This window comes from Heterocephalus glaber, unplaced genomic scaffold (assembly GCF_053883595.1).
Source record: "Heterocephalus glaber isolate CG9 unplaced genomic scaffold, H.glaber_assembly_v1.0 deba00001097, whole genome shotgun sequence".
NCBI lineage: Eukaryota > Metazoa > Chordata > Mammalia > Rodentia > Bathyergidae > Heterocephalus > Heterocephalus glaber.
In genome coordinates this window covers 4,134,988-4,144,968 of record NW_028258191.1, presented here as the reverse complement: position 1 = coordinate 4,144,968, position 9,981 = coordinate 4,134,988, and the positions used below count along the sequence as shown (strand labels likewise).

The window sequence follows — 9,981 nt, the reverse complement described above, 5'->3', positions numbered from 1 at the left end:
CTGCTTCATCCTTCTTCCTCTCTTCCCCTTGAGCCTTTCAAGGTGATACCCTGGGCCTAAAGTGCTCCTATCCCATTCTCCTGCCTCAGACAGTTCCATCTCCCATAGAGGAAATAATTTTTGATATCCCCAGTCATGGTTTGAAATTTTCCTGGATTAAGGTGTGCTACAGTTGGGACCTTGAGTGTCCCCCAAAGGCTCACATGTTAAAAGCTTGGTTGCCACCCCATGGCACTATTGGGAGATGGTTGAGCCTTTAGGAGGTAGGGCCTGATGGAAGGAAGTTAGGTTATTGGGGGTGTCCCCTTGAAAGAGATATTGAGACTCTGCTCCCTTCCTGTCTGTCTCCCTCTGGGCTGCCATCAGTTTTCTCCACCATGCACTCCCACCATGATGTACTATGCTGCCATAGGCCCAAAAGCAACTGGGCTGATCGACCATGGACGGAAACCTCTGAACTCCTGAGTCAAAATAAACTCTCCTTTTAAAGTTGATTTATCTAGGGTATTTTTCACAGCAATGGAAAATTGACTAATGGAGGGCATGGACTGATGAGTTTGTGAGGAGATCACAGCTTCCTGTCACCCAGATCAGGTTGCACACTAAGCTCTAACAAATTTACCTGTCAGTAGCTTGGCTCATATTGGTCCCCACCACCACATCTGATCATTATGGTCAAACTCACTGGCCACTTGGCTCTATGGGTTTTGTTCAGCTGGCCCTTATTGATCCTTCTGTTGTAGGTTCACACTCCCAGAAATCATGGATCATCATTGCATATCTGTCATGAGAATCTCAGGAAGTATCTGGATGACTGACCCTGCAGTGGACAGAGATGCAGTATAGGAGGACTATTTTCATACTACAAAGGTGACCAGGTATCAGTTGTGCACACAAGCAGGTCTTGTTAAGTTTTTCAAGGTGTGTCTATTTGATTAGCAGCTTGAGATAAATGACCACATTTTTGTTCTTTCTTTTCTATCTGACAAAAGGTAATAAAGAGTGGATAGCAGTACATGTGGATGAGGACGAGGTGGCAGCCTCTTGTCATAGTCATTGGTCCAGAAGTTAACAAGGCTGGATTATACCATCCAGTGGGCATGCACTTGGCAGTAGATGGTCAGGGGGAGGACTAATGGCCTGACCGATAAGGATTTGCTGTGGGAAAGCTCAGGACTCAGAGGATGATGTACAGTGGTCCTTCAGTATCGGTAGCAAATTGGTCCCAGGATCTCCTCAGTCAGCATAATCTGTGGATGAACAAGTGCCTTATGTTAAATGGCATAGTATTTGCATATAACCTATGCCCATCCCTATATAGTTTAAATCATCTCTAGATTACTTATGCTACCAGATACAACTAAATGCCATGTGAGTAGTTGTTATACTAAATTTTTAAGTAATGACAAGAAAAATGTCTATACATGTTCAGCACAGACAAAATTTCACGTCAAATATTCTCCATCCATGGTTGCTAGAATCCATGGATGCAGAACCTGGAGACAGGGAGGGCTGGCTCTAAAAGCTGTGTTAAGTCTGAAGAGCTGAGTTGAGAATATGATCAAAACAGAGGCAACCGTCCTGTGGACTGCAGCTGGAGCTGGAGTCTGAGTCCAGGTGCATTGTGGAGAGTTGAGCCTGAGCAGAGAGAGGAATGGGCTGTGGACGCTGGCCCCGGAGCCAAGCACTGTCACTCGTGCTCTCTGCTCTGCACGGACAGGGACTGACTGTAGGGATCCAGCCAGGGGCAGCGCTCTAGCAGTGAAACGGTGGGCTGGGCACGAGGCTCTGCAAGTCTTCGGTCTCCTTGGCTCCTTCTCATCGATCGTCCTGGTCCAGGCTTCAAGTCAGAGACCTCACCAGGTGGAAGCTCTTCCTGGTAGCTCACAGACTGCTGGCCACACTTCCATTCAGAGGTGGGCAGTGTTCACAGAGGACAGCTGGCAGGCGCACACACCAAGTGGAAGCTGAACCTGGGGGTTGGGAGTGGAGAGGGTTGGGTGCTGGTGCCGAGCTCTGTTTGGTAAAGTCTTTCTGCTGATGCTCTGAGGCTCAGCTGCCCCATGCCCATTAAAGCTCAGAGCCAAGGGGCTGGGCAGCTTCAGCAGGAATCACGGTATTGACTTGACCCGCTCAATGTGAGGAAGTGGAGCACTGGCACACTAACCGGCACTCCAGGTGAAGAATTCAGCAAGGCCAAGAGCTACTGAAGCTGTCACATACTTTGTAGTAAACGTTGAAGGATGATGAATTAGAGTGCAGACTAGCAGGGCTGCTCCAGGCAAAGGAGCAATTTTTATCTTCAGTTTAGCTCATCCACTATAGTCAGTTTTGACAGCAAAGATGAACCAAGCACCTACTCTGTGCAAGGCGTATCTGCAGGCACTGAAGGTTTGAAAAAAGAAGGGATATCATCAATGGGCTCACAGAAGGGGCCCCACATCCTATTTACAAAGGAGCTTGGATCAGGTCTGGCTGAGTGACTGGGAGACTGCCGCTGCTTCTCTGTTGCCTCTGTAACAGATTGGCAGTGTTTTCCTGTAACCTCAGTGCCTCTCTTTTTTCTTTTTTTTGTACCGGGGATCGAACTCGGGTCCTTGCGCTTGCGCAGCAGGTGGCGAAACCACTGAGCTAAATCCCTGGCCCAACCCCAGTGCCTCTCTTGATTGACAGGTCCCATTGTGTGGCTTCCTTTTTTGGCCACAGCAGCATGTTGGGCCAGGCTCCTTAGGGATGGCCCACGGTGTTAGGAGCCCTGAGTCAGGAGCATTGGACAGCTCACTAGTCCTCTCTGGCCCTCAGTTTCTTCATCTACAAAACAAGGCAGTTGAACTTTTGAGTGGATATTTATCATACGTCTTTTGAGATCAAGTAGGGAAATGCATCACATGCTCTAGTGTGGACTTCAATTACTTGTAGATCTGCTAGATGTGCAGATTCTGGCTCAGTAGACCTGAGTGCATCTTGAAGGCTTGCATTTTGAATAAGTACTCAGGGATGCCAGTCCATGAACTGCATTTTGAATAAGAAAGAAGATCTCATTGGTGTAATTTATAATGAGACATCCCCCCAAAGCCTCATGTACTTGTAAGTGGGACTTTGGGGAGGTGGTTAGGTTATGGGGCACAATATTCACCACTGGGCTATCATATCCATATATAGTGACATATAACGTTGGGAGCGAAGCCTAGTCAAAGGAGGTGGGTCATGAGCCTGCAAGTATCCATCTCCCCACTCCTCTCGAGCTCTCTCTGCTTCCTGCCACCATGCCAGGAAGACACTTTTCCTCTTCTGTGCCTCTCTGCCATGCTATCCTGTCTTGGAGCCAGCTGACTATGGACTGGAACTTCTACAAAGTCAAACTAAATCTTTCCTCCTTAGAGTTGTGGGTGTCAGGTATTGTGTCTCCGCAAAGAGAAAATTAGACATCATATGACATAATGGGAAAATCTAAGTTTTTTTTGTCAAATATCCCTAGATGTGAAGTCCACAACCTTAGACTTTTTTGAGCCTCAGTTTTCCCACCTGTAAGAATGGGGGAAATTCACTTCACCTGTGGGCTTGTGGTAAGGGATAATAAATTAGATAATATAATGACTAGTGTAATGTTAACATGTAGCAAATGCACAATAGTGATAGACTTTGTCTGCTCTTACTTACCAGAAACTCTCCCACATCTATACCACCACCAAAGGGGAAAAAATCCAATTAACATTCAGGAAGCAGAATCTGCCTGAAGCTTCTTGGGATTAAATGTCTCAATGTGGGCAGGGGCTACTTTCTCCTGAGTAAGGTGAGGCATGGTTGCCATGGTGCCTGTGCAAGTGACCCTCACAATCCATAACCCCTGCATCCTCAGGTTGCCTCTGAATCACACGGTGATTCTCTGACCAGCTACTTTCAGGGTTACTCCTGAGTGTCTCCAAGTCTCATGGATGTGCCTCATGCAGTGAGGTACCTGTGGCTAACTTGTCGACTTGTTTTAAATGTATTCCAGCTGCTTAATGCTATTTCACAGAACCAGAGACAAGATATGTGTGGCTTCAGGTATTCACGCTTGTTTATTCTTGGGTGCATTCCCCAGGTCCTTATAAACTCGAGACTCCATTGATTGATTTCTTTCCTTGGGCATTCCAAATTTAAAGGCTTTTATTGGTCTAGGAATTCCTTACAAAGTGTTCCTCAACCATATTCCTGACCAACTAATTCCTATTTGCATCTGACCCCTAAGCCTGATGTGTTGGGACCAGGCCTTGTCTTGCTACTTCCTGGTCTGAGGACCTGCTCTTCTTGTTTGGCCCTCTGCAATAGCTACCTTGCTGGTTCCCTGTGCCTTGCCCTAACAAAATGCCTCAAATTGGGCAGTTTAAACAATGGAAATTGACAGTTTCACAGTTCTAGAGGCCAGAAATCAAAAATCGAGGTAACGACAGGGTTGTGTTCCCTCTGAAATCTCAAGGGGAGGATCCTTCCTTCCCTCCACTGGCTTCAGGTAGGCCCTGACATTCCTTGGCTTGTAGAAGTGTAACTCCAGTCTCTGCCTCTGACTTCACGTGGACTTCTCTTGTCTTTTTGTCTTAATATGACATCCTCCCTGTGTTTCTGTCTGTGTACAAATTTCTCTCTTCTTACAAGGACAATTGGTCACATTGGATTTCGGCTCACTCTAACAGTGACCTCATGTTAACTCAGAACTGTAAAGAACTGATATCCAAATAGTGCCATGTTCACAGACACTGGGGTTTAGGAACTTGACAAGCCTTTTTGGATGCGGACACAATTTGACCTGTAATATTCTGCTTCCGCACTTAGCAGCCCCAATTCTCTACCCATCTTTTTATAATGCAGATCAGATTATGTCACTCCTTGTTTAAAACTTTACCATTACATTCACTGTGGAGAGCGGTGTTAGCCAAAGAGGCTCCATTTTGAATCTTACCCTCCATTGTATAGAGCAAGGAGACTATGTGACGAGGAACCGCGTCCTTGCCGAATTAGATTGCCCTGGAACGTGATGAACGTTCTGTAACCCCGAGAAACAAGGAAGCCCATGAGGGTGGGGAATTCCCAAAGAACTAGAAAACAAGGAAGCAGGTGTCTCTGGATAAGGGTCATGATTAACAACCAAACTCACCTGCTGTATAAAAGAGAGGAGAAAAATAAACTTGGGCGCTCGGTCTCTGGGAGCCCTCCCGACTCTATCTCTTTGTCTTTCTTTTTCTTCATCTTCACTCCCCCATTCAGGTGCTGTTCGACAAGTGACGGCAGGCTCCGTCACGGGTGGCCCCCGAACAGGGACCTGAATACGGGGGACCATAGTCAAGGACACCGCGGATCGTGAGCTCGGATAAGTAAATTAAGGGCGGTGAATGCACTCGGGAGTAACAAGATGGGTAATGGTAATAGCCAAATGCTTTTTGTACATATGCTTAAAAATATGCTTCGCGCTCGTGGAGCAAAGGTAGGGCATCAACAATTATGTAATTTTTAGAATTTGTAGAGAAAGTTTGTCCTTGGTTCCCTGAAGAAGGCACAGTAGATTTAGAAGTACAGAATAAGGTGGGAAGGCGACTTCAGGACTCTTACGATGCTCATGGACCCACTAAAGTCCCTATAGATGCTTTTAGTTTATGGACTTTAATTAGAGATAGTTTGGATCCTCGGCATGAGGGAGAGAGAGCTGAAGGACCCTCCTCAAGTCCTTCCTCGGAGGAGCCCGACAAGGCTGGTGTTCCCGAGCTTGTCCCTCCGCCTCCTATAGAAAGTGGAACTGAGCCATCTGCTCCGCCAGTGTATGCTGATGCGGAGCCTGCACTAAGGAAGGGTCTTTTTCCAGATGAGGGACCCCTAAACCCGGGAGATGCTGATGATTTGGAAGAAGAGGCTGCTAGGTATAACAGTGAGGACTGGCCCCCCCATCATAGCCGTGGCCAGGAAAACCGAAAAATCCATACAGCCAGCGAATGAGGACATGACCGAAAGGATTACTAGGTTGGAAAAGAGATTGGAGTCTCTTTGTCAGCAGTGGCAGACAGGCTTAATGGTGGAAGAGAAGACCAGAAGACTCAGGGTGAGGGAGGCATAGTTCCTAGTATAATCGCTGGTCTTGATCCCCCGCCGGTTGCAGGTCCAAGATTAAAAAGACTGACCCTCTTGTAGCCATGATCAAACATCCCCCAGGACCCAGACCTTTGTCTTACAAGCTACCCTGCAACATGCGGTTGACAGAGGGGAAGATACCCAGGGCTTTCATTTAGCTTGTCCAGTATTTGAGGAAGCTGACGCTCAAGGGAATATGGTCAGAATCCATCGGCCGATATCTTTTAAGCAACTCAAAGAGTTAAAAATGGCATGTGCGCAATATGGCCCTACCGCACCTTTTACTCAGGCTATGTTAGAATCGTTGAGCACGGAGGCGCTGCCTCCCGGAGATTGGAAACAGCTTGCTAGGGCATGCCTGTCTGGGGGAGATTACCTCCTTTGGAAAGCAGAATTTTCCAAGCAGTGTCAGAGACCAGCTGAATTAAATTGGGCTAATAGAAAGGATATTGATTACAGATGGGTATCGCCCATAAGACAGGTATTCCTTATAACCCACAAGGCCAAGGGATTGTGGAAAGAGCCCATGGTGCTCTAAAAAATCAACTGCAAAAAATAAAAAAGGGGGAGTTATACCCTTTATCCCCACAGAATTATTTACATCATGCTCTCTTCATCCTGAACTTTTTGATTGTGGATGCTCATGGATTGACTGCAGCAGAACGGCTGTGGCATCCTAAAACTAAATCATCATATGCTCAAGTGAGGTGGAAAGATCCCCTCACGGGTGTATGGAGTGGCCCCGACCCGGTATTAATATGGGGACGAGGGCATGTTTGTGTTTTCCCGCAGGACGCTGAAGGTGCCAGGTGGCTGCCTGAAAGATGGGTCCGTTTTGCAGGAAATTCTCCTGCCCCTCAGGATGATCCCGACAACTGTCCTGCTGGTAAATCTAATGATGACGCTTAATGGGAAGGTTTATTGGACTTATGTACCTGATCCACCTGTTGTACATCCGACGAGCTGAAAAAATGGAGAAGTAATGGTATGGGTGAACAATACCAGGCTGTTGGGTGAGCTGGCGGCACCTGACAAGAACGAGGTCCGATTGTTCAACTATACGGGATCAGAAACCGGAACCCCCATATGTTTCTCCAAAATCAACAGAACTGATTGTGTAAGACTGAGCGCTCGCACCCTGGCAGGAAGGCAGGTAGATCAATGCAAAGGCGGGATCACTGGAGCCCATCTACATCTACCTGTGGGTATAGAGACCACTGGTGTAGTGCCTCCGACTTTTAATGCTCCAATAAGACTATTCCATGGAAGAGATGTGTGGCGGATGCCTCCGTGAGACATAATATTACTGGGCTTGATACTCATGTTTTGGACTGGTCTGAAAATTCTTCTCATCCCAAAAGAAATGTCATTGCATGTGTCATGTGCTCTTATGTATTGCTTGTAGGAAATATTAGTGTTCAGAAAGGTTATGATTATTATAGTGTAATTTGCTTTAATTGTCAAATATGCAGTTGTGTCACCCGAACAGAAAATCAGATAATGGTTTTGGAAATGTGTTCTTAGATTTGGATATTATAGATCTCCAAAATGCACAACCCCTGGAATTTGATGCGGCCCAGGCTGCACAAGATTTTTATCGAACAAATTAGAAAAGTTCTGCCATCTACATCTGCATTTATGTGGTAACTCATTTCCATAGTAATTATTGGAGGAGGGCTGCCTCTTAGATGCATGATCCTTCCAGCGCTACTGCAGATGTTTGTGCATTCTTTAATGAGGATGGCTGGAAGTATTCATGGTCTACAATTACATGCTACACTGCCTAATCCCATGGTGTAATTCCCTGAAGAGGCTGGTAGTCAATGACGGGTAAGAGGAGTATAGGAAATCACCAACCTAAGACAAAGCAAGAGTACTGTGACGCTCTTGACTCCATGACGGGTAAGGGATTTCTTTATATTCCTCGCCTAAGACAGGCACAGCCTATCTGTGTGATCAAGGGACCTTGATCATAATATATAAAATGGGGGGAGATGTGGAGAGTGGTGTGTGGAGAGTGGTGTTAGCCAAAGAGGCTCCATTTTGAATCTTACCCTCCATTGTATAGAGCAAGGAGACTATGTGACGAGGAACCGCGTCCTTGCCGAATTAGATTGCCCTGGAACGTGATGAACGTTCTGTAACCCCGAGAAACAAGGAAGCCCATGAGGGTGGGGAATTCCCAAAGAACTAGAAAACAAGGAAGCAGGTGTCTCTGGATAAGGGTCATGATTAACAACCAAACTCACCTGCTGTATAAAAGAGAGGAGAAAAATAAACTTGGGCGCTCGGTCTCTGGGAGCCCTCCCAACTCTATCTCTTTGTCTTTCTTTTTCTTCATCTTCACTCCCCCATTCAGGTGCTGTTCAACAAGTGACGGCGGGCTCCGTCAATTCACCACGAAGTCCACACTTTTACTGCATTCTTTTTGTCACGGCCTAAGACCTAGTGGGTGATGAGGCCCTGTCGGCTTCTTCAACCATACGCTGTCATTCTCTGCCTGCTGCCTGTGTCCCACTGATCTACTGGTCTCCTCTTCCTCAGAGTCTCAGATTCATGACTGCCTTGAGCAGTCCCTCTGCCTGAGATGCTGGCCTCCTGCCCCACACAGTATCATGGCCCACATCTTACGGTGTTCAGATCTCAGCTCCTCACATGGATCTCTCTGAACAGTCTGTGTCACATGTGAAGTCACTCCAGTGTATGTTCTAACCTCGCTTCATGTCACCCATCACACTCAGCACTACAGGATATTCTGTCTCACAGCTTTGACACTTGCTCCCTCTCTGCCTGCCCCATCGGACCAAAAGCACCATGAGTGCAGTTCTTAAGCTCTGTGTATCCAAAGTGTGGATCGAGGTGGACACAAACTATTTGGTGAATGGATTAATGAATACGCTGCCTCACATGGTGAGTTTTCTTGTTTTCCTCACCAGGGCAAACTTTTCCCTTTTTCTGGTAATGCGCTACCCTCTCACCTTTATACCAGTACTAATTAAGCATGTGGCAAACCCTTTTTTATACCTGGGGTTATTTGTGGGTGCACTGCAGGCATTTTCTTATATTTCCAACAAGACCTTTTAGAAGCAGTTTCCAAGCTGCTTGTAGCTTACTTTTACTTACTTATTTGTATATATTTAGGATGTACAACGTGATGTTTTGACACATACTTCATGGAATGGCTAAATCAAGTTAAGATATGTATTGCCTCACATTTGTGTGTGTGTGAATACTTAAAATCTCTCTTAGCAATTTTCAAGTATATATTTCATTGTCATTAACTATGTTACAGAATAATCTTTTAATATTCTGCAAGAGCTGAATTTTCAGTTCTGCAACCACTATATCTTACTGGTTCATCTTCTATTGCCCCAAGACTAGCATGTGTCCTGCCTCTTGTTTTCCATTCTTTCTCTTCAGCTCAGGGTTTCAGTTTCTTATCTGGATCATTGCAACATCTTCTGATTTTCCATCCACATCTTCTGATTTCCCTTTTCATAAGCCATTTAAAAAACAGCGTTATTGACACACTCCTATACCCTACATTCTATCTATTTAAAGTGTAGGATTTAATGCTTTTTAGAATATTCACAAAGTTGTACAGCCATCATTACAATCAATTTTAGAATATTTTCATTATCTCTCAAAAAAACCTTACACCTCTTAGACTCCACTCCTCCAAATCCGCCATACTTCTCAGTCCTAGGCAATCACTAACTTACTTTCTTGCTCTATGTATTTGTCTATTTTGGGCATTTTATAGAAATACTTTGTGACTGGTTTCTTTTTAGCATAATGTTTTCAAGGTACATATAGTATTTATTAGTACTTTATTTCTCTTTACTGCTGAATAATATTCCATGGTGTGGATATACCTCAGAT

General features: G+C 45.6%; 1 long non-coding RNA gene across 1 annotated transcript; it reads left to right on the top strand.

Annotated features, from left to right (window-relative positions):
* The first annotated feature begins 4,900 nt into the window (after positions 1 to 4,900).
* Positions 4,901 to 8,415, top strand: LOC147828425 (uncharacterized). The gene is made up of 2 exons (XR_015450834.1): positions 4,901 to 5,399; positions 6,892 to 8,415. It is a non-coding gene; the product is annotated as an uncharacterized LOC147828425 (long non-coding RNA).
* The last annotated feature ends 1,566 nt before the right edge of the window (positions 8,416 to 9,981 follow it).